The sequence below is a fragment of the Somniosus microcephalus genome, unplaced genomic scaffold, assembly GCF_052327205.1.
Source record: "Somniosus microcephalus isolate GS21.2 unplaced genomic scaffold, FLI_Smic_1.0 unresolved_chr1, whole genome shotgun sequence".
Classification (NCBI taxonomy): Eukaryota; Metazoa; Chordata; class Chondrichthyes; order Squaliformes; family Somniosidae; genus Somniosus; species Somniosus microcephalus.
In genome coordinates, this window is record NW_028225179.1 from 69868555 (window position 1) to 69893044 (window position 24490).

Here is a 24490-nt window from a genome sequence, read left to right on the forward strand (position 1 = left end):
CACATTATAGTGCATTTGCCATGTTTCTGCCCAATCACCCAACCTGTCCAAATCGTACTGGAGTTTCATGACATCCTGCTCACAGCATACCTTCCCACCCAGCTTTGTGTCGTCTGCAAATTTGGAGATATTACATCCAATTCCATCGTCCAGGTCATTAATATATATTGTGAACAGCTGGGGTCCTAGGACCGATCCTTGCGGTACCCCACTAGTCACTGCCTGCCACTCGGAAAACGACCCGTTTATTCCAACTCTTTGCTTTCTGTCCGCCAACCAGTTCTCTATCCAAGTCAATACCTTGCCCCCAATCCCATGTGCCTTAATTTTGCACGCTAACCTCTTATGCGGGGCCTTATCAAAAGCCTTCTGAAAGTCCAAATACACCACATCCACTGGTTCTCCCTTATCTATTTTACCAGTTGCATCCTCAAAAAATTCCAGTAGATTAGTCAAGCACGATTTACCTTTTGTAAATCCATGTTGACTTTGTCCAATCCTGTCACTGCTTTCCAAGTGCTCTGCTATTACATCTTTTATAATGGACTCTAGCATTTTCCCCACTACCAATGTCAGGCTTACCGGCCTATAATTCCCCGCTTTTTCTCTGCCACCTTTTTTGAATAGTGGGGTAACATTAGCTACCCTCCAATCCATGGGTACTGTTCCAGAGTCTATTGAGTTCTGGAAGATGACCAGCAATGCATCTACTATTTCTAGGGCCACTTCCTTAAGTACCCTGGGATGTAGATTATCAGGCCCTGGGGATTTATCGGCCTTCAGTCCCATCAATTTTCCTAACACCATTTCCCTACAAATACTGATATCTTTCAGTTCCACCCTTTCATCAGACCCTATGTTCCGCGGTATTTCGGGGAGGTTATTTATGTCCTCCTTTGTGAAGACAGAACCAAAATATGTATTTAATTGGTCTGCCATTTCTTTGCTCCCCATTATAAATTCCCCCGATTCTGACTGCAAGGGACCTATGCTTGACTTCACCAATCTTTTCCTCTTTACATATCTATAAAAGCTTTTACAGTCAGTTTTTATGTTCCCTGCAAGCTAACTCTCATATTCTATTGTCCCTTTCTTAATTAATCCCTTTGTCCTCCTTTGTTGAATCCTAAACTGCTCCCAATCCTCAGGATTATTGCTTTTTCTGGCCAATTTGTATGTCCTCTCCTTGGATCTTATGCTATCCCTAATTTCCCTTGTTAGCCACGGTTGAGTCACCTTTTTTGTTTTATTTTTATGCCAAACTGGGATGAACAACTTCTGTAGTTCATCCATTCGGTCACACAGAATCACAGAAACCCCACAGTGCAGATCGAGGCCATTTCGGCCCATCGAGCCTGCACCGACACATATCCCACCCGATCCCTGTAACCCCTACACCAACACATATCCCACCCTATCCCCGTAACCCCACGTATTTTATCCCCCTAACACTAAGGGTCAATTTATCATAGCCAATCAACCTAACCCGCACATCTTTGGACTGTGGGAGGAAACCGGAGCACCCGGAGGAAACCCACGCAAACACGGGGAGAATGTGCAAACTCCACACAGACAGTCACCCGATGCCGGATTCGAACCCGGGTCTCTGGCGCTGTGAGGCAACAGTGCTAACCACTATGCCATTGCCTATCCACCGTCAACCCTTTGAGTGCCATTCCCCAATCAATCCTACCCAACTCGCTCCTCAGACCATCGTAGTTTCCTTTATTTAAATTGAGGACCCTAGTTTCTGACTCAACTACTTCATTCTCCATCTTAATGAAGAATTCAATCATATTATGATCGCTCCGACCCAAGGGGCCTTGTACAACATGATTGCTAATTAATCCTTTCTCATTACATAATACCCAGTCTAAGATGGCCTGATCTCTGGTTGGTTCCTCGACATATTGGTCCAGGAAACCATCCCGTAAACACTCCAGGAATTCCTCCTCCACAGTATTGTTACTAATTTGGTTAGCCCAATCTATATGTAGATTAAAGTCACCCATGATGACTGCTGTGCCCTTATTGCACGCTTCTTTAATTTCCCTTTTAATGCCATCCCCAACCTCCGCCTTACTGTTTGGAGGTCTATATACCACTCCCACTAATGTTTTTTTCCCCTTAGTATTTCTCAGTTCTACCCATACAGATTCCACCTCATCAGAGCTAATTTCCTTCATTACAATTGTGTTAATCCCTTCTTTAACCAGTAATGCTACCCCTCCTCCCTTTCCTTTTTGCCTATCTTTCCTGAATATCGAATACCCCTGGATGTTGAGTTCCCAGTCTTGGCCGTCCTTGAGCCACGTTTCCGTAATCCCAACCAAATCATATTCGTTTACCTCTATTTGCGCAACCAATTCATCCACCTTATTACAAATGCTCCTTGCATTAAGATACAAAGCCTTCAGGCTTGTTTTTTTAACGCTCTTAGACCTATTAGAATTATTATTTACTGTGGCCACATTTGATTTAAACCGTTGATTTCTCTGACTGCCACTTTTGTTTTTCTCCTTCCTATCTTTTGCTTTTATCCTTGTTTTCCTTTCCTCTGTCTCCCTGCTCAGGTTCCCAAACCCCTTCCATTTTAGTTTAAACCCTCCCCCACAGCACTAGCAAACACTCCCCCTAGGACATCGGTTCCAGCCCTGCCCAGGTGCAGACCGTCCGGTTTGAACTGGTCCCACCTCCCCCAGAACCGGTTCCAATGTCCCAGGAACTTGAATCCCTCCCCCTGGCACCATTCCTCTAGCCACATATTCATCTGAAGTATCCTTCTATTTCTACTCTGACTCGCACGTGGCACTGGTAGCAATCCTGAGATTACTACCTTTGAGGTCCTGTTTTTTAATTTACCTCCTAACTCCCTATATTCCGCTTTTAGGACCTCATCCCGCTTTTTACCTATATCGTTGGTGCCTCTATGCACCACCACAACTGGCTGTTCACCCTCCCCTTCCAAGATGTTCTGCAGCCCAGCGTATTTCCCTCTTTTTTAAACTTTAACTCTGTTTTATAGTTTCTAAGGTCTCTCTGGTGTAGCGGGGACTGTTGGTAAACTATTTAACTGTAGTGTAATTAGTGGGATTGATTGATTTAATTTAAACTCAATTAATTAAAGGGTAAGTCATGGCAGGAAAGCCGGGCCCCGTGATCTGCTCCTCCTGTGAGATGTGGTAACTCAGGGACACGTCCTGTGTCCCTGACAACTACATGTGCAGGAAGTGCGCCCAGCTGCAGCTACTGACAGACCGCATTGCGGCGCTGGAGCTGCGATTGGATGCATACTGGAGCGTTCACGATGCTCAGGACATTGTGAACAGCACGTTTATGGAGTTGGACACACCGCAGGTAGAGGTTGGACAGGAAGAAAGGGAACGGGTGACCAACAGGCAGAGTACTAGGCGCAGGCAGGTAGTGCAGGGGTCCCCTGTGGCCATCCCCCTCTCCAACAGATACACCACTTTGAGTACTGTTGGGGGGGATGGCTTATCAGAGGAAGGCAGCAGCAGCCAACTTCCTGGCACCAGGGGTGTCTCTGCTGCACAGAATGGAAGGAAAAAGTGTGGTAGAGCTATAGTAATAGGGGAATCAATTGTAAGGGGAATAGATAGGCATTTCTGCGGCCGCAAACGAGACTCCAGGATGGTGTGTTGCCTCCCTGGTGCAAGGGTCAAGGATGGGGAGAAGGTGGGTAGGATGGTTGAGGGATATGGGGAGAAGGTGGGTGGGTGGGGTTGAGAGATATGGGGAGAAGGTGGGTAGGTGGGGTTGAGGGATATGGGGAGAAGGTGGTTGGGTGGGGTTGAGGGATATGGGGAGAAGGTGGGTAGGTGGGGTTCAGGGATATGGGGAGAAGGTGGGTAGATGGGGTTGAGGGATATGGGGAGAAGGTGGGTAGGTGAGTTTGAAGGATATGGGGAGAAGATAGGTCGGTGTGGTTGGGGATATGGGGAGAAGGTGTGTTGGTGGGGTTGAGGGATATGTAGAGAAGGTGGGTAGGTGGGTTTGAGAGTTAGATGGTGGGTAGGAGGGGTTGGGGGATATGGGGAAAAGGTGAGGTTGAGGGATAAGGGGAGAATGTGGGTGGGTGGGGTTGAGGGATAAGGGGTGGTGGATAGGTGGGGTTGAAGGATATGGGGAAAAGGTTGGTAGGTGGGGTTGAGGGATATGGGGAGAAGGTGAGTAGGTGGGGTTGGGGGATATGGGGAGAAAGTGGTTAGGTGGGGTTGAGGGATATGGGGAGAAGGTGGGTAGGTGGGGTTGAGGGATATGGGGAGAAGATGGGTGGGTGGGGTTGAGGGATATGGGGAGAAGATGGGTGGGTGGGGTTGAGGGATATGGGGCAAAGGTGGGTGGGTGGGGTTGAGGGATATGGGGAGAAGGTGGGTGGGTGGGGTTGAGGGATATGGGAGTAGGTGGGTAGGTGGGTTTGGGGGATATGGGGTGAAGGCGTGTAGGTGGGGTTGTGGGATATGGGGAGAAGGTGGGTAGCAAGGGTTGAGGGATATGGGGAGAAGGTGGGTAGGTGAGCTTGAGGGATATGGGGAGAAGATAGGTCGGTGGGGTTGCGGATATGGGGAGAAGGTGTGTAGGTGGGGTTGAGGGATATGTAGAGAAGGTGGGTAGGTGGGTTTGAGAGGTAGATGGTGGGTAGGTGGAGTTGGGGGATATGGGGAAAAGGTGGGGTTGAGGGATAAGGGGAGAATGTGGGTGGGCGGGGTTGAGGGATATGGGGAGGTGGGTAGGTGGGGTTGGATATGGGGAAAAGGTTGGTAGGTGGGGTTGAGGGATATGGGGCAAAGGTGGGTGGGTGGGGTTGAGGGATATGGGGAGAACGTGAGTAGGATGGTTGAGGGATATGGGAAGAAGGTGGGTAGGTGGTGCTGAAGGATATGGGGAGAAGGTGGGTAGGTGGGTTGAGGGATATGGGGAGAAGGTGAGTAGGTGGTGTTGAGGGATAGGGGAGAAGGGATGTAGGTGGGGTTGAGGGATATGGGATGAAGGTGGGTAGGTGGGGTTTAGGGATCACAGAATCTACAGTGCAGATAGAGGCCATTTCGGCCCATCGAGCCTGCACCGATATGGGGAGAAGGTGGGTTTGGGGTATATGGGGAGAAGGTGGGAAGGTAGGATTGAGTGGTATGGGGAGAAGGTGGGTATTTGTGTTTGGGGGATATGGGGTGAAGGTGGGTAGGTGGGGTTGAGGGATATGGGGAGAAGCTTGGTAGCAGGGGTTGAGTGATGTGGGGAGAAGGTGGGTAAGTGGGGTTTGGGGATATGTGGAGAAGGTGTGTAGTTGGGGTTGGGGGATCTCGGGAGAAGGTGGGTAGGTGGGGTTGAGGGATATGGGGAGAAGGTGGATAGGTGACCTAGAGGGATATTGGGAGAAGGTGGGTAGGTGAGGTTGAGGGATATGCGGAGAAGGTGGGGTTGAGGGATATGAGGAGAAGGCGGGGTTGAGGATAATGGGGAAAATGCTGGGTAGGTGGGGTTGAGGAATAAGGGGAGAATGTGGGTGGTGGGGTTGAGGGATATGGGGAGAAGATGGGTCGGTGTGTTTGAGGGATATGGGGAGATGGTGGGTAGGTGGGTTTGAGAGTTAGATGGTTGATAGGTGGGTTTGAGAGTTAGATGGTGGGTAGGTGGGTTTGAGAGTTAGATGGTGGGTAGGTGGGTTTGAGAGGTAGATGGTGGGTAGGTGGGTTTGGGGGATATGGGGAAAAGGTAGGGTTGAGGGATAAGGGGAGAATGTGGGTGGGTGGGGTTGAGGGATAAGGGGAGGTGGGTAGGTGGGGTTGAAGGATATGGGGAAAAGGTTTGTAGGTGGGTTTGAGGGATATGGGGAGAAGGTGGGTGGGCAGTGCTGAAGGATATGGGGAGAAGGTGGGTAGGTGGAGTAGAGGGATATGGGAAGAAGGTGGGTAGGTGGGGTTGGGGGATATGAGGAGAAGGTGGGTAGGTGGAGTTGGGGGTATGGGGAGAAGTTGGATAGGTGGGGTTGAAGGAAATGGGGAGAAGGTGGGTAGCAGAGGTTGAGGGATGTGGGGAGAAGGTGGGAAGGTAGGGTTGAGGGATATGGGGTAAAGGTGGGTCGGTGAGTTTGAGTGATGCGGGGAGACGGTGGGTAGGTGGGGTTGAGGGATATGTAGAGAAGGTGGGTAGGTGGGGTTGAGGGATATGGGGAGAAGGTGGGTCGGTGCAGTTGCGGATATGGGGAGAAGGTGGATGGGTGGGTTTGAGGGATATGGGGAGAAGGTGGTGTTAAGCGTAATAGGAAAAATGTGGGTAGGTGGGGTTGAGGGATATGGGGAGAAGGTGGGGAGGTGGGTTTGAGGCATATGGGGAGAAGGTGGGGAGGTGGTGTTGAGGGAAAATGGGAGAAGATGAATAGCAGCGGTTGAGGGATATGGGGAGCATGTGGGTAGGTGGGGTTGAGAGATATGGGGAGAAGATGGGAATCATGAGTTTGGAGATATGGGAGAAGGTGAATGGGTGGGGTTGAGGGATATGGGGAGAAGGTGGATAGGAGGGTTTGAGGGATATGGGGAGAAGTTGGGTAGGTGCTGTTGGGGATATGGGGAGAAGGTGGGTAGGTGGGGTTGAGGGGAAGAAAGTGGGTAGGTGGAGTTGAGGGATATGGGGACAAGGTGGATAGGTGGGTTTGGGGGATATGGGGAAAAGGTGGGTTTGAGCTATATGGGGAGAAGGTGGGTAGATGGCGTTGTGGGAAAATGGTATAAGATGAATAGCAGCGGTTGTGGGATATGGGGAGAAGGTGGGTAGGTGGGTTTTGTGTATTTTGAATGTGTATTAGAATTGTCCCACATGGGCTACCGTAGTGGTGATTTGCAATGCACTATGGGAAATGTAGTGCATTGAGTGAAGAAGCACATTGTAAATAAAATGGCCGTTAACTAAACTCTTCACCCCGGAGTCCTTCTTAATTGTTATATAGGTAAGGGTATAAAACCCCTTGAGACACAACAAAACTGGCGACGAGGACGACACACTTGCGCATCACTTTGCACTGGAATCGGCGATGTTTAAAGTAAGAAGTTCCTGTCTTTTCTTAATGGCGCGCCCGCAGTTTAGTGCTGATGCAATCGCCTCGTAAAGGTGGCTATTATGTCCGTGTGTAATTGAGACACGGACTGCAGGAGTTGGTTATAACAGGTCCTTACTGAGTGGAGACAAACTGGAACTACTATGCAAAAGTTACTACACCGGCTTATATACAGGGGTGGTCACTACCGGTACTGCAGTATACAGGGGCTGCAGAATATAGTTCCTTCTGCAAAGTACATACACTACAATTTCTCCCCTTTTAGCTAAACAGTACATAACATTCGATTAATAATTAAATAACATATTTCCTATTACAGTTGCTAGATACATTAGCTGAAGTTAAGCAATTATAAGTTCAGTCTTTGAGGAGGCTTCCTGATTCTGTCTGGATAACGCCTCTTTGGGGTATCAGGTTCTTCTGGCAAAGTTGATTCGGGATCAACGTCGTTGTTTGGTTCGTCTGCTTCTAATATCACCGATTCTGAGGTAGATGCAATTGGTACTTCGGTTTCATCCACAGGTGTATCGGATCGTGGTGTGGAATTGACGTTTTCCAGTGACTCTAGAATCTGGTCAGCATGGTGTCTTTCAATGCTCTCTCCAACGTCCACGGTATACATTAGAGGTCCTTGCCGTGTACAGATCGTTCCTGGCTGCCATTTCTCTGTGCGGTATTCCCGGGCTAAAACTGGTTGACCTATTTTAAAACTCCTGGTCGGCCTTTCATTAATATTCTGAAACTGCCTGTTCTCCACATTTCTTCTGATGTTTGGCTTAACCAAATCCAAGCGGCATCGTAGTCTTCGATTGAAGAACATCATGGCTGGAGTTTGGTTGGTAACCGCATGTGTCGCATTCCGGTAGGCAAAGAAGAAGTTTGTGTTGTAGGGGTATATCTTCATTACACATTGCCTTGATAGCCTTCTTGAATGTTTGAACGAACCTCTCAGCCAATCCATTGGTGGCTGGATGATATGGGGCGGATGTGTAATGCTTAACACCATTGTTCTTTAAGAACCTGCGGAACTCTTCAGACACAAACTGTGGTCCATTGTCGGAGCAAATCTGTTCAGGCAGCCCATTTCTGGCAAATATGGTTCGTAAGACTGTGATAGTTTTTTCTGTGGTGGTTGAGGAAATTTTTATTACCTCTGGCCACTTTGAATGTGCATCCACCGCAATTAAAAACATCAAGTCCATAAATGGACCAGCAAAATCAATGTGCACCCTTTGCCATGGAGATGAGGGCCACTCCCATGGATGTAGAGGGGCTTGTGGTGGGGCGTTTTGGACCTTCTGGCATCCTGTACAGCTCTTGGTCATCTCTTCGATTTCTCTATCGATTCCCGGCCACCACACAAACGCTCTCGCTAAGTTCTTCATTTTTACCCCTCCCAGATGACCCTCGTGAAGCTCATTGAGCACTCTATCCTTCAATTTGGGTGGAATTACTACTCTGGATCCACACATCAAGGTTCATCTGCACACTGACAGCTGTTCTCTTCTCGGCGAGAATGCTGGCAACAGTGGTTCGCCATGTGCTGGCCATCCCTTCACCGTTAAATCATAGACCCAGGAGAGTGTTGGGTCATTTCGTGTTTCCTTTTCTATGTTTGCATTCGTCACAGGGAGACATTCGACGATGGTCGAGTGGAATATCTCCACTGGATCCACTGCAGGTGCTTCTTCCACCGTCGGCAATGGTAGGCGCGACAATCCATCAGCATTCCCATGCTGTTTAGTTCCTTTGTACTCGATGTCATATTGGTGTGCCCCTAGGAAAAGGGACCACCTCTGTAGCTGTTGTGCTGTCATTATCGGGACGCCCTTCTGAGGGTTGAAAATGGAGACAAGAGGTTGATGATCAGTTAGTAGAGTAAATTTCTGACCGTGCAGGTAGTGATTAAACTTCTTCACCCCCCACACCAGGCTGAGGGCCTCTCTGTCAATCTGGGCGTAGTTACACTCGGCTGAAGTTAACAAGCGTGACGCAAAAGCTATCGGCCTCTCTGAACCATCAAGGAATTTATGTGACAGTACCGCTCCAATGCCGTAGGGAGACGCATTACACGCCAGTCTTATCGGTAGTGATGGGTTGTAGTGAGCCAATACTTCTCTTGAAGTGATTAGGTCTTTACTCTTCTGAAAGGCCCGCTTACATTCATCGCTCCATTTCCATGCTACTCCAGTTTGTAGTGGGGCGTTCAGTGGGTGCAGAATTGTGGACAAATTCGGCAAAAACTTATGGTAGTAATTCACCAATCCGAGGAATGACCTCAGTTGCGACACATTTTCAGGCGCTGGAGCCTTAACTACCGCTTCAATTTTGTCAGGGGACTTATGTAACCCCCCTTCATCAATCACGTGGCCACAATACGATATCTGTTTCTTAAAAAACTCACACTTGGGGCGATTGGCTCATAGCCCATGTTCTCTTAGTCTAGTGAGCACCTGCTCTAGGTTGGCAAGGTGTTCACTGTCATCTTCACCTGTCACTAGGATGTCGTCCAAGTAACACTGAGTCCCTGGAATCCCTTGCAGGGCTTGTTCCATCGCTCTTTGCCATATCGCCGGAGCTGATGCTACTCCGAATACCAGTCGATTATACTGGTAAAGACCTTTGTGAGTGTTTATCGGGAGATACTTCCTGGAGGATTCTTCAACCTCCATCTGCAAATATGCTTGTGCTAGGTCAATTTTTGTAAAACGCTTCCCTCCAGATAGTGAGACGAAAATATCTTCTATCCTCGGGAGAGGATATTGTACTGTGTGAAGGACTGGGTTCACCATCACCTTGAAGTCCCCACAGATGCGAACCTTCCTTGGCTCCTCAGACTTATTGTTTAACGTTTTCTTCATGACAGGAATGATGGGTGTCGCCCACTCGCTCCAGTCTACCTTAGATAACACGCCTGCATTCTCCAGATTCTCCAGCTCTGCCTCAACGGCTGGGCGAATTGCATATGGTACCGGTTTTGCTTTGAAAAACTTGGGAATTGCATTCTCTTCTATTTTTATCGAGACGGTTACACCTTTAAGAGTTCCCAGTTCTTGTTGAAATATCTCTTTGGCGTTAGCTAAGATTTTTGACAATCGTCCAGGTGTGATGTCGTCATCCTTTTTACCAGCCACCGTCAGTGCCTGAATGGAGTGCCAGTCTAAACTTATCTTTCTGATCCATTCACGTCCCAATAACAGTGGTCCACCATCTTGCAGTATGTACAGATACAATTTCTGTATTTCCTTGCCGTTGTATTCGATAGACACCCTTATTTTCCCTCTGGGGTATACTTTTTGCCCCGTATACATCTTCAAGACAATGGATGTCTCTTTCAAGGGTATGTGTGAGAATAGCCGCTCGTAGTCTCGTCGATACATGATGGTCAGGGCTGATCCTGTATCCAATTCCATTTTGACTTGGGACCCTGCTATCGTGAGGGTGACCCAAATGGTTCGGTGATCCTCTTTTGCGATTACGTTGTGAAGTTTGAGACAGCTTAGTCTCTTGTTCCCTGATTCACTATCGCTCATCTGGTCTTCGGAACTACTGTCCATCATCTTTTGTACTTTCCTATACTGTTCCTTAGTAGCCTTTTTGTTGTCGTTAGTCTTCTTCCCAGACCTGCAAATTCGTGCAATGTGTCCCATCTTTCCGCATTGCCTGCATATTTTGTCCTTGGACCAGCAGTCCTTCAGGTCATGGGTTGTTCTGCCGCAGCGATAACATTTTTCAAATCCCCGTGTCATTTCGTGGGTGCCGTATTCCTGTGGCTTTTGCTGTATTTCCGCAGCTCCCCTTGCTGCTGCTTCGTATGATACTGCCACGCTGAAAGCCTTATCTAGCATCAGCTCTTTCTCTGAGAGTAACCTCTTCTGGGTTCCTTCACTCAGGAGTCCACAGACAAATTTGTCCCGTAGGGTATCTGCCAGTCCTGCTCCGAACTGGCAGTGCTTTGATAGCTTGCGTAGTTCCGTAAGGTAATCAGCATTGCTCTCATCTTTATGCTGATTTCTCCTGTGGAATTTAAATCTTTCTGCTATCAGCAGCGGTGTAGGATTTAGGTGTTCCTGTAGGATATCAACAATTTTGTTAAAACTCTTCGCCATCGGTTTGGCTGGAGTAATCAGGTTCCGCAATAGGCTGTATGTTCTTGCGCCCATTAAGTTTAGTAGTACCGATGCCTTTTTCTCATCGGCTACTTCGTTTGCCTCGCAATATACTTCGACTCTTTCCACATACGTGGTCCAGTCTTCTATTGCATTATCGAAGGCAGTGATATTGCCAGTCTTTGGCATCTTGGAAATCTAAGATGGCTTTGCCTTCTTCCCCGATTTAACAAAATGGCGCCTCCCGCGCTTTCCATCTTCCCCGCTACTGCTAGCGCTGTTGCTGGCATTTTATGCCTTGATGGCGACGCCCTATGGTCTTCGCGCATTTCCCCCCATGCTGCTGCTAACGCCGCTCTCCGCGGTTCCCGTGGCAAACTGCAGCTCCTCGCGGCTTTCTGCGCTTCTAATTTCTTTTATTTCCCCATCATCGGAGCAACCCTGCGGGACACTTTCCTCCCTCTTCTCGGGTCTGTACGCTGCCAGGCTTCGTAGCACCAGCCGCGCCCTGTGTGCTCCACCCTCTCTCTCTCTCTCCTCTTCCCGACAACGCTGCTCGGCCCCGTTGAAAAGCCACCTGATTGAGCTCTAGCCCACCGCAGCCCAGGAAGGATCAGTGTACTACCTGCCACCAGCCCGATTAGCTGGAACACCATCGACAGGATAACCAAGCCCCGCTCTCGACAGCCTCTCCTGCAAATCTTCAACTCCGATGAATCAGAGGCGGTTGCCCACGGTCGCCGCCTGTTTCTTCTGTTTGTTTTATTATTATTATTTTTTTTCTTTCTTCCTTCTGGCCTCGACCTCTGACAACTTCGCTTCATGGATGGATCCCCATGAGGTGGTGCAGACTGTAGGTAAGTTCAGATCTGCTCGTCGCCAGTATTATGTCCGTGTGTAATTGAGACACGGACTGCAGGAGTTGGTTATAACAGGTCTTTACTGAGTGGAGACAAACTGGAACTACTATGCAAAAGTTACTTCACAGGCTTATATACAGGGTTGGTCACTACTGGTACTGCAGTATACAGGGGCTGCAGAATATAGTTCCTTCTGCAAAGTACATACACTACAGTGGCGGTTCGTGTGTTACACAAATAAGAACGTGGAGAGTAACGATACAGTGAAACGAAGTGGAGGAAAAGGACTGTAAAAATAAAATAAAAAAGTGGAGGAAAAGGACTGTAAAATTTTTTTAAAAAGTGGAGGAAAAGAACTGTAAAAATAAAAAAATAAAATATGGCTCTGCTAACCGGAGCGTTTGGACCATTTGATGAAACGGCGGAGCAATGGAGTGCTTATACAGAGCGTTTCGGATTTTTCGTGACTGCAAATGGCATTAAAGATGATGTGAAAGTGGCGATGTTCCTCAGTGTGATCGGAGCAAAAACATTTGGCTTGTTACGGAGTTTGATGCACCCGGATAAGCCCGGTGCTAAGACATATGATCAGATTGTGGAAGTTTTGGAAACACATTTCGCACACAAGTCGCTGCTGATTGCCGAGAGGTTCAGGTTTCACAAACGAAACCAAGGGGAGGGTGAGTCCATAGCCGAATATGTTGCAGTGCTAAAGAAGCTAACTGAGCATTGTGAGTTTGGTGAAACTCTAAATGACACTGTCCGTGATAGGTTTGTGTGTGGATTAAGATGTGAAGCAACACAGAAGCGCTTGCTCACTACTGACAAACTGACGCTTAAATCAGCAGTGGAGCTCGCTGTGTCTATGGAGTTAGCAGCTAAAGATGCACAGCTGTTGGGGGCTGCAACAAGAGTGCACAGGGTAGCAGCTACACCGGATAAGCATGCAAGGGGCGCCAGAGAGTGTTACAGATGTGGAAGGTCAGGTCATCAGCCATCTGACTGCTGGTGTAAAGACCTGACCTGTCGGAAATGTGAAAAGAAAGGACACATTGAACGTGTGTGTAAAGGGCAAAGCAAACAATCCTACACAGAGACACACAAAAACAAACAAGGAAACACATCCAACTGGCGTTCTAAAAAGAAAAACCTACACATGGTGAAACAAGAACAGGAAGACAGTGACACAGACTCTGATGGGGAGCTGAATCTCCATGTGTTAACAGTGAATGGAGGCTCATCAGGCTATGGAGTCACTCCACTACTAGAGGGAATACCGGTCAAAATGGAGCTGGATACGGGGGCCGCTGTCTCCTTGATTTCAGAGCAGCTATTCAAAGAAAAACTGAACCACCTATCACTGACGCTGGCCAAGCTCATCTTAAAGACCTACACTGGGGAAACAGTCCCAATGCTGGGTAAGACGGAGGTCAAGGTGGAGCTTAATGGACAAACCGTGATGCTGCCAGTTTATGTGGTCAAGGGTGACTATCCATCCCTGATGGGCAGGCCATGGTTGGAGAAAATTCATCTGGATTGGAAAAAAGTGAATGCGGTGTCAGTTGAGGAGGCGGGGCTAGCGGCAGTGTTGACAAAGCATGCGGCTGTCTTTGACGGAGAATTGGGGAGTATGAAGGGGATTACGGTCAAACTCAAGGTGAAGCCTGACAGCCAGCCACGATTCCTGAAGGCCAGGAACGTTCCCTATACCCTCAGACCAAAGGTGGAGGCTGACCTGGAGCGTCTGGTCAAGATAGGGGTCCTGGTGCCGGTTTTGCACAGTGAGTGGGCCACGCCCGTGGTACCAGTGATGAAGAGTGACAGCGCGGTTCGCTTATGTGGAGATTTCAAAGTAACAGTGAATCCTGTGCTCTCAGCTGAACAGTACCCCCTCCCCATCATTGAAGATCTTTTCGTGGGTCTAGCAGGCGGTCAGAAGTTTAGCAAGATTGATCTATGCCAAGCCTACTAGCAGATGCATGTAGAAGAGGACTCACAGAAGTACCTCACCATCACCACCCACAAGGGCCTCGACAGGTACTGCCGCCTACCCTTTGGTATAACGTCAGCACCAGCATTGTTTCAGCGGGCTATGGACCAGATCTTAAGCGGCATTCCAGGGGTACAATGTTATCTCGACGATATCCTTGTCACAGGAAAGGACGACAACGAGCATGTGCAGAACCTGACGAAGACACTGGGAAGACTTGAAGAATATGGCTTACGCGTTCGCAAGGACAAATGCAAATTTTTCAAGCCATCAGTGGAGTACCTAGGCCATGTCATCGACGCGGACGGCCTACACACAGCACCGTCGAAAGTGGAAGCCATTGCCGACGCTCCTGCACCTACAAATGTCGGCCAGCTGCGGTCATTCTTAGGTCTCCTGAGCTATTACGGAAAGTTTATTCCACAGCTGGCATCACTGTTGAAGCCATTACATGAGTTGCTGTGTCACGGCAAGGCCTGGGCGTGGACGAAGGAGTGCGAAGCTGCATTCAAGAAAGCCAAAGCAGCTTTGACTGACCCCAGAGTGTTGACGCACTTTGACCCGTCGTTGCAGATTCAGCTGGCCTGTGACGCGTCGCCTTATGGCGTCGGCGCGGTCGTGTCCCACATCTTTCCCTCAGGCGAAGAGAAGCCGATTGCATTCGCGTCAAGGTCCCTGAGCAAGGCGGAGGTGAAATACCCGCAGATCGAAAAAGAGGCTTTGGGCATCATCTTTGGAATCAAAAAGTTCCATCACTACTTGTTCGGAAGGAAATTCACCTTGCTGACGGATCATCGTCCTCTGACATCGATCTTTGGTCCACACACAGGAATACCCTCCCTGGCAGCGTGCAGGATGCAGCGCTGGGCGCTGATGTTAAGCGCTCACAATTACAACATCAAATACCGGAGGTCAGCAGCACATGGCAATGCGGACGGATTGTCAAGACCTCCGCTGCCTGTGCCCTCTGAAGGCTGTGAGCAGAAGATTTTCTACTTTGACATGGTGAGCAATGCCCCTGTCACGGCCCGGCAGGTCAAGAAAGAGAGCAGAGTGGACCCTACGCTATCCAAGGTGCTGGATCGGGTGATGCGAGGAGACGGATCACGGGTGTCAGACGCACCACCTAAGCTCCTACCTTACCTGTCAAGAGGGAAGGAGTTGTCTGTCACGTCAGGATGCCTCCTTTGGGGCATGCGAGTGATCATACCACCAAAGCTGCGGAAACATGTCCTCAACGAGCTGCACTCAGGACATTGTGGTATTGTCCGGATGAAGGAGCTGGCACGAAGCTACTTCCGGTGGCCCGGTCTGGATCATGAAATTGAAGTTGAAGCGAAATCATGCCCATCATGCGAGACAACCAGGGATATGCCAAGAGCAGCGGCACTGCATCCATGGGAATGGCCGGTGACACCGTGGCAACGGATCCATCTGGACTTCGCGGAACAAGTGGAAGGAGCAATGTTCCTGGTCGCGGTGGACTCCCATTCCAAATGGCCGGAGGTTGCAGTAATGTCCACTACCACTACGGAGAAAACCATCGAGACTCTGAGAGAGATGTTCGGGCGATTTGGTCTGCCGGAGCAGATCGTAACCGACAATGGAACACAGTTCACATCCCAGGACATCTCCTCAAGAGCAATGGAATCCAGCACACGTTCTCTGCACCTTATCATCCATCCACGAATGGATTGGCGGAGAGATTTGTCAGAACGCTGAAACGCGCGTTGAAAGCTGCAAGAAGTGATGCTCCTCTAAAGCAGCGCCTGAATGCTTTCTTGCTGAAATACCGAAACATGCCTCATGCTACGACTGGAACATCTCCTGCTTACCTACTCATGGGAAGGCAGCTACGGACACGCCTTGACCTGCTGAAGCCAACGTCCACAGAAGCAGTGGTGCACGCCAATCAGCAGGATCAAGTCAGCAGACGAGCTCAGAGGTCCAAAGAACGACACTTTGTGGTGGGGGGCAAAGTCCTCGCGTGTAACTACACCACCCAGGAGCGGTGGGTCCCGGCTACGGTCATTCAAAAGACGGGCCCCGTTTTATACCGAGTCCTCACCGGAGACGACCGAACATGGAGGCGGCATGTAGACCAGTTACTGCCAAGACAGTCGCCACAGGTAACCCAAGAAACAAAGGATCAAGGACCTGCTGGGGGCTCCAGCAGGGACTGGTCGTCCGACCCTGAGACGGTGGCACCATCCACTCTTGTGCTATCGAGGGAGGAAGCCACACCTGCAGGGTCACTGGAGAGCCAGCCAGAGCCTGCTCCTGAGACTAGGCGTTACCCCCAAAGAGAAAGGCAGCCTCCAGAGCGCCTTAGTTACAGTTAGTGCTAACCTGTGTGCATGGGGCAGAATAATCCCCAGGGTTAGCGGAATGTAGAGGCAGTCTACCCTCTCTTCCAAAGTTATAGTCATTTTCAGTTATTCTGTTTTGTGGACATTCTATTTTAAGGGGGAGGAAATATGTTGTGTATTTTGAATGTGTATTAGAATTGTCCCACATGGGATACTGTAGTGGTGATTTGCAATGCACTATGGGAAATGTAGTGCATTGAGTGAAGAAGCACATTGTAAATAAAATGGCCGTTAACTAAACTCTCCACCCCGGAGTCCTTCTTAATTGTTATATAGGTAAGGGTATAAAACCCCTTGAGACACAACAGTGGGGTTGAGGGATATTGGGAGAAGGTGAGTAGGTGGTGCTGAAGGATTTGGGGAGAAGGTGCGTAGGTGTGGTTGATGGATATAGGGAGAAGTTGGGTAGGTGGGGTTGAGGGGGAGAAGGGGAGAAGGTGAGTAGGTGGGGTTGCGGGTTATGGGGAGAAGATGGGTAGGTGGGGTTCAGGGATATGGGGAGAAGGTGGGTAGCTGGGGTTGAGGGGGAGAAGGTGAGTAGGTGGGGCTGCGGGTTATGGGGAGAAGTTGGGTAGGTGGGGTTGAGGAATATGGGGAGAAGGGGGTAGGTGGAGTTGAGGAATATGGGGAGAAGGTGGGTAGGTGGGGTTGATGGATATGGGAAGGTGGTGGGTAGGTGGGGTTGATGGATAAGGGAAGAAGGTGGGTAGCCGGGGTTGAGGGATATGGGCAGAAGGTGGGTAGCTGGGGTTGAGGGATATGGGCAGAAGGTGGGTAGGTGGGGTTGATGGATATGGGAAGAAGGTGGGTAGCTGGGGTTGAGGGATATGGGAAGAAGGTGGGAAGCTGGGGTTGAAGGATATGGGCAGAGGGTGGGTAGCTGGGGTTGAGGGATATGGGCAGAAGGTGGGTAGGTGGGGTTGATGGATATGGGAAGAAGGTGGGAAGCTGGGGTTGAAGGATATGGGCAGAGGGTGGGTAGCTGGGGTTGAGGGATATGGGCAGAAGGTGGGTAGGTGGGGTTGATGGATATGGGCAGAAGGTGTGTAGGTGGGGTTGATGGATATGGGAAGAAGGTGGGTAGGTGGGGTTGAGGGATATGGGGAGAAGGTGGGTAGCTGGGGTTGAGGGGAGAAGGAGGTTAGGTGGGGTTGGGGCAAATGGGGAGAAGGTGGGCTTGAGGGATATGGAGAGAAGTTTGGTAGGTGGGGTTGGGGGGATATGGGGAAAAGGTGGGTAGGTGGGTTTGAGGGATATGGGGAGAAGTTGGAAAGGTGGGTTTGAGGGATCACAGAATCACAGAAACCCCACAGTGCAGATAGAGGCCATTTCGGCCCATCGAGCCTGCACCGACACATATCCCACCCGATCCCCGTAACCCCTACACCAACACATATCCCACCCTATCCCCGTAACTCCATGTATTTAATCCCCCTAACACTAAGGGTCAATTTATCATAGCCAATCAACCTAACCCGCACATCTTTGGACTGTGGGAGGAAACCGGAACACCCGGAGGAAACCCACGCAAACACGGGGAGAATGTGCAAACTCCACACAGACCGTCGCCCGAGACCGGATTCGAACCCGGGTCCCTGGCGCTGTGAGGCAACAGTGCTAACCACTATGGGGAGAAGTTGGAAAGGTAGGTTTGGGGCAAATGGGGAGAAGGTGGTCTTGAGGGATATGGAGAGAAGGTGGGTAGGTGGGGTTGAGGGATATGGGGAGAAGGTGAGCAGGTGGGGTTGAGGGATATGGGGTGAAGGTGAGTAGTTGTGATTGAGGGATATGGGGAGAATGTGGGTGGGTGGGGCTGAGGGATATGGGGAGAAGGTGGCTGGGTGGGGTTGAGGGATATGACGTGAAGGTGGGTAGGGGGAGTTGATGGATATGGGGAGAAGGTGGGTAGGTGGTGCTGAAGGATATGGGGAGAAGATGGGTAGGTGGGGTTCTGGGATATGGGGTGAAGGCGGGTAGGTGGTGCTGAAGGATATGGGGAGATGGTTTGTAGGTGGAGGTTGAGGGATATGGGAGAAGGTGGTTAGGTGGGGTTGAATGTTATGGGGAGAAGGTAGGTCAGTGGGTTTGGGGGTATGGGGGAGAAGGTGGGTAGGTGGGGTTGAGGGATATGGGGTAAAAGTGGGTAGGTGGGGTTGGGGGATATGGGGAGAAGGTGGGTAGGTGGGTTTGGGGGATATGGGGTGAAGGTGGGTAGGTGGGGTTGAGGGATATGGGGAGAAGGTGGGTAGGTGAGCTTGAGGGATACGGGGAGACGGTGGGTAGGTGGGGTTGAGGGATATGTAGAGAAGGTGTGTAGGTGGGGTTGAGGGATATGGGGAGAAGGTGGGTGGGTGCGTTTGGGAATATGGGGAGAAGGTGGGTAGGTGGGGTTGAGGGATATGGGGAAAAGGTGGGTGGGTGGGTTTGAGGGATATGGGGAGAAGGTGGGTAGGTGGGGTTGAGGGATATGTAGAGAAGGTGGGTAGGTAGGGATGAGGGATATGGGGAGAAGGTGGGTGGGTGGGTTTGTGGGATATGGGGAGAAGGTGGGTAGGTGGGGTTGAGGGATATGGGAAGAAGGTGGTGCTAAGCATAATAGGAAAAATGTGGGTAGATGGGGTTGAGGGATATGGGGAGAAGGTGGGAGGTGGTGTTGAGGGAAAATGGGAGAAGATGAATAGCAGCGGTTGAGGGATATGGGGAGCATGTGGGTAGGTGGGGTTGAGAGATATGGGGAGAAGATGGGAAGCATGGGTTTGGAGATATGGGAGAAGGTGAGTGGGTGGGGTTGAGGGATATGGGGAGAAGGTGAATAGGAGGGGTTGAGGGATATGGGGAGAAGGTGGGTAGATGGGGCTGAGGGATATGGGGAGAAGGTGGGTAGATGGGGCTGAGGGATATGGGGAGAAGGTGGGTAGGTGGTGCTGAAGGATATGGGAAGAAGGTGGGTAGGTGGGGTTGAGGGGAAGAAGGTGGGTAGGTGGAGTTGAGGGAATTGGAAGAAGGTGGGTAGGTGGGGTTGAGGGGGGAAGGTGGGTAGTTGGAGTTGAGGGATATGGGAAGAAGGTGGGTAGGTGGGGTTGAGGGATAGTCATAGAGTCATAGAGTTATACAGCACAGAAAGAGGCCCTTCAGCCCATCGTGTCCGCGCCGGCTATCAAGCCCTGTCTAATCTAATCCCATTTTCCAGCATTTGGTCCATAGCCTTGTATGCTATGGCATTTCAAGTGCTCATCCAAATGCTTCTTGAATGTTGTGAGGGTTCCTGCCTCTACCACCCTTTCAGGCAGTGAGTTCCAGATTCCAACCACCCTCTGGGTGAAAAAGTTCTTCCTTAAATCCCCGCTAAACCTCCTGCCCCTTACCTTGAATCTATGCCCCCTTGTTATTGACCCCACTAGTAAGGGAAAAAGTTCTTTTCTATCTACCCTATCTATGCCCCTCATAATTTTGTACACCTCAATCAGGTCCCCCCTCAGCCTTCTCTGCTCCAAGGAAAACAACCCCAGCCTGTCCAGTCTTTCTTCATAGCTGAAGCGCTCCAGCCCAGGTAACATCCTGGTGAATCTCCTCTGCACCCTCTCCAAAGCAATCACATCCTTCCTATAGTGTGGCGACCAGAACTGCACATAGTATTCCAGCTGTGGCCTAACCAGCGTTTTATACAGCTCCATCATAACCTCCCTGCTCTTATATTCTACGCCTTGGCTAATGAAGGCAAGTATCCCATATACCTTATCCACCTGCTCTGCTGCCTTCAGGGATCTGTGTACTTGCACACCAAGGTCCCTCTGATCCTCTGTCTTTCCTAGGGTCTTACCATCATTGTATATTCCCTTGCCTTGTTAGTCCCTCCAAAGTGCATCACCTCGCACTTTTCAGGGTTAAATTCCATTTGCCACTGTTCCGCCCATCTGACCAACCCATCTACATCGTCCTGCAGACTGAGGCTACCCTCCTCGCTATTTACCAGCCCACCAATTTTCATGTCATCTGCGAACTTACTGATCATACCTTTTACATTCACATCCAAATCATTAATGTAGACCACAAACAGCAAGGGACCCAGCACCGATCCCTGTGGTACCCCACTGGACACAGGCTTCCAGTCACAAAAACAACCTTCGACCATCACCCTCTGCCTTCTGCCACTAAGCCAGTTTTGGATCCAACGTGCCAAGGCACCCTGGATCCCATGGGCTCTTACCTTCTTGACCAGTCTCCTATGCGGGACTTTATCGAAAGCCGGAAATCCATGTATACCACATCCACTGCACTACCCTCATCCACACACCTAGTCACCCCCTCGGAAAATTCAATCAAATTTGTCAGACATGATCTTCCCTTGACAAAGCCATGCTGACTATCCCTGATTAATCCTTGCCTCTCCAAGTGGAGACTAAATCTGTCCCTCAGAATTTTTTCCAACAATTTCCCTACCACTGATGTTAGGCTCACTGGCCTGTAATTCCCTGGTTTATCCCTACTACCCTTCTTGAATAATGGTACTACGTTAGCTGTTCTCCAGTCCTCTGGCACATCCCCTGTGGCCACAGAGGTTCTGAAAATTTGTGTCAGAGCCCCTGCAATCTCCTCCTTTGCCTCACACAGCAGCTTGGGATACATCTCATCCGGGCCTGGGGATTTATCCACTTTTAAGCCTGCTAAAACCGCCAGTACCTCCTCCCTCTCGATGCTAATATATTCAAGTATATCACAGTCCCCCTGCCCAATTTCTATGTCTACATCGTCCTTCTCCATAGTGAACACAGATGCAAAAAATTCATTTAAAACCCCACCTACATCTTCTGGCTCCACACACAGATTGCCACTTTGGTCCCTAATGGGCCCTACTCTTTCCCTAGTTATCCTCTTGCCCTTAATATACTTATAAAACACCTTAGGATTTTCCTTTATTTTGCTCGCCAGTGTTATTTCATGGCCCCTCCTCGCTCTCCTAATTTCTTTTTTAAGTATCCCCCTGCACTTTTTATACTCCTCTAGGGCTTCCTGTCTTGAGTCCTTTGTATCTGCCAAAAGCCCCCTTTTTTTTCCTAATCCATTCTCGTATATCCCTTGACATCCAAGGTTCCCTGGGCTTGTTGGTCCCACCCTTTACCTTTACGGGAACATGTTGCCAATGTACTCTCTCAATTTCCTTTCTGAAAGACTCCCATTGCTCCGATGTGGATTTTCCTACAAGTAGCTGATCCCAGTCCACTTTGGCCAGGTCCTGCCTTATCATATTAAAATTGTCCTTCCTCCAATTTAGAACCTTTATTTCCGGTCCATCTCTGTCCTTTTCCATGACTACCTTAAATCTCACCGAATTATGGTTACTGTCACCAAAGTGCTCACCTACTAACACTTCTACCACTTGCCCGGACACATTCCCTAGAATTAGGTCCAGTACCGCCCCCTCTCTTGTAGGACTTTCTACATGCTGGCTCAAAAAGCTCTCCTGGATGCACTTTAAGAATTCTGCACCCTCTAAGCCTTTCACACTCTGACTATCCCAGTTAATATTGGGGAAGTTGAAATCCCCCACTATTATTACCCTATTATTTGCACATTTCTCTGAGATTTGCCGACATACCTGATGTGGGGTGAAGTTGGGTAGGTGGGATTGAGGGATATGGGGAGAAGGTGGGTAGGTGAGCTTGAGGGATATGGGGAAATGGTGGGTAGGTGGGTTTGAGAGATATGCGGAGAGGTTGGATAGGTGGGGTTAAGGGATATGGGGGAAGGTGGGTAGATGTGGTTGAGGGCTATGGGGAGAAGGTGTGGTTGAGGGATATGGGGAGAAGGTGGGTAGGTGGGATTGAGGGATATGGGGAGAAGGTGGGTAGGTGTGCTTGAGGGATATGGGGAAATGGTGGGTAGGTGGGTTTGAGGGATATGCGGAGAAGTTGGATAGGTGGGGTAGAGGGATCTGGGGGAAGGTGGGTAGATGTGGTTGAGGGATATGGGGAGAAGGTGGTAAGGTGTGGTTGAGGGATATGGGTAAAGGTGGGTCGGTGGGGTTGAGGGATATGTGGAGAATATGGGTGGGTGGGGTTGGGGGATATGGGGAAAAGGTGGGCATGTGGGGTTCAGGGATATGGGGAGGTGGGTAGGTGGGGTTGAGGGATATGGGGAATAGGTGGGTAGGTGGGGTTGACGGATATGGGGAGAAGGTGAGTGGGTGGGGTTGAGGGATATGGGGAGAAGGTGGCTAGGTGGGGTTGGGGTATATGGGGAGAAGTTGGGTAGCTGGGGTTGAGGGATATGGGGAGAAGGTGGGTGGGTGGGGTTGAGGGATATGGGGATAAGGTCGGTAGGTGGGATTGTGGGATATGGTGACACGGTGGGTAGGTGGGGTTGGGGTATATGGGGAGAAGGTGGGTAGGTGGGGTTGGGGTATATGGGGAGAAGGTGGGTAGGTGGGGTTGGGGGACATGGGGAGAAGGTGGGTAGGTGGGGTTGGGGGGAGAAGGAGGGTAGGTAGGGTTAAGGCAAATGGGGAGACAGTGGTCTTGAGGGATATGGAGAGAAGGTGGGTAGGTGGGGTTGGTTGGATATGGGGAAAAGGTGGGTAGGTGGGGTTGTGGGATATGGGGTGAATGTGGGTACGTGGGTTTGAGGGATATAGGGTTAAGGTGGATTGGTGCGTTTGAGGGATATTGGGAGAAGTTGGATAGGTGGGGATGAGGGATATGGGGAGAATGTGGGTAGCAGAGGTTGAGGTATATGGGGAGCAGGTGGGGATGTAGGGTTGAGGGAAATGGGGATAAGGTGGGTAGGTGGGGTTGACGGATATGGGGAGAAGGTGGGAGGGTGGGGCTGAGTGATATGGGGAGAAAGTGGTTAGGTGGGGTTCAGTGATATGGGGAGAAGGTGGGTGGGTGGGGCTGAGGGATATGGGGAGAAGGTGAGCAGGTGGGGTTGAGGGATAAGGCGGGAAGGTGGCTGGATGGGGTTGAGTGATATGGGGAGAAGGTGGGTAGGTGGGATTGAGGGATATGGGGAAATGGTGGGTAGGTGGGTTTGAGGGATATGCGGAGAAGTTGGATAGGTGGGGTTGAGGGATATGGGGGAAGGTGGGTAGATGTGGTTGAGGGATATGGGGAGAAGGTGGTAAGGTGGCGTTGATGGATATGGGGAGAAGGTGGGTGGGTGGGGTTGAGGGATATGGGGAGAAGGTGGCTAGGTGGGGTTGGGGGATATGGGGAGAAGTTGGGTAGGTGGGGTTGAGGGGTATGGGGATAAGGTCGGTAGGTGGGACTGGGGTATATGGTGAGACGGTGGGTAGGTGGGGTTGGGGCATATGGGGAGAAGTTGGGTAGGTGGGGTTGGGGGATATGGGGAGAAGGTGGGTAGGTGGGGTTGGGGCATATGGGGAGAAGTTGGGTAGGTGGGGTTGGGGGATATGGGGAGAAGTTGGGTAGGTGGGGTTGGGGGATATGGGGAGAAGGTGGGTAGGTGGGGTTGGGGGATATGGGGAGAAGATGGTTAGGTGGGGTTGGTGGATATGTGGAGAAAGTGGGTAGGTGGGGTTGGGGGATATGGGGAGAAGGTGCGTAGGTGGGGTTGGGGGATATGGGGAATAGGTGGGTAGGTGGGGTTGATGGATATGGGGAGAAGGTGGGTGGGTGGGGTTGAGGGATATGGTCGGTAGGTGGGGTTCGGGGATATGGGGAGAAGGTGGGTAGGTGGGGTTGGGGGACATGGGGAGAAGGTGGGTAGGTGGGGTTGAGGGATATGGGGAGAAGGTGGGTAGGTGGGGTTGGGGAATATGGGGAGAAGGTGGGTAGTTGGGGTTGGGGGATATGGGGAGAAGGTGAGTAGGTGGGTTTGGGGGATATGGGGAGCAGGTGAGTAGGTGGGGTTGATGGATATGGGGAGAAGGTGGTTGGGTGGGGTTGAGGGATATGGGGAGAAGTTGGGTAGGTGGGGTTGAGGGATATGGGGATAAGGTCGGTAGGTGGGATTGGGGTATATGGTGAGACGGTGGGTTGGTGGGGTTGAGGGATATGGGGAGAAGGTGGGTAGTTGGGATTGAGCGATATGGGGAGAAGGTGGCTAGATGGTGTTGGGGGATATCGGGAGGA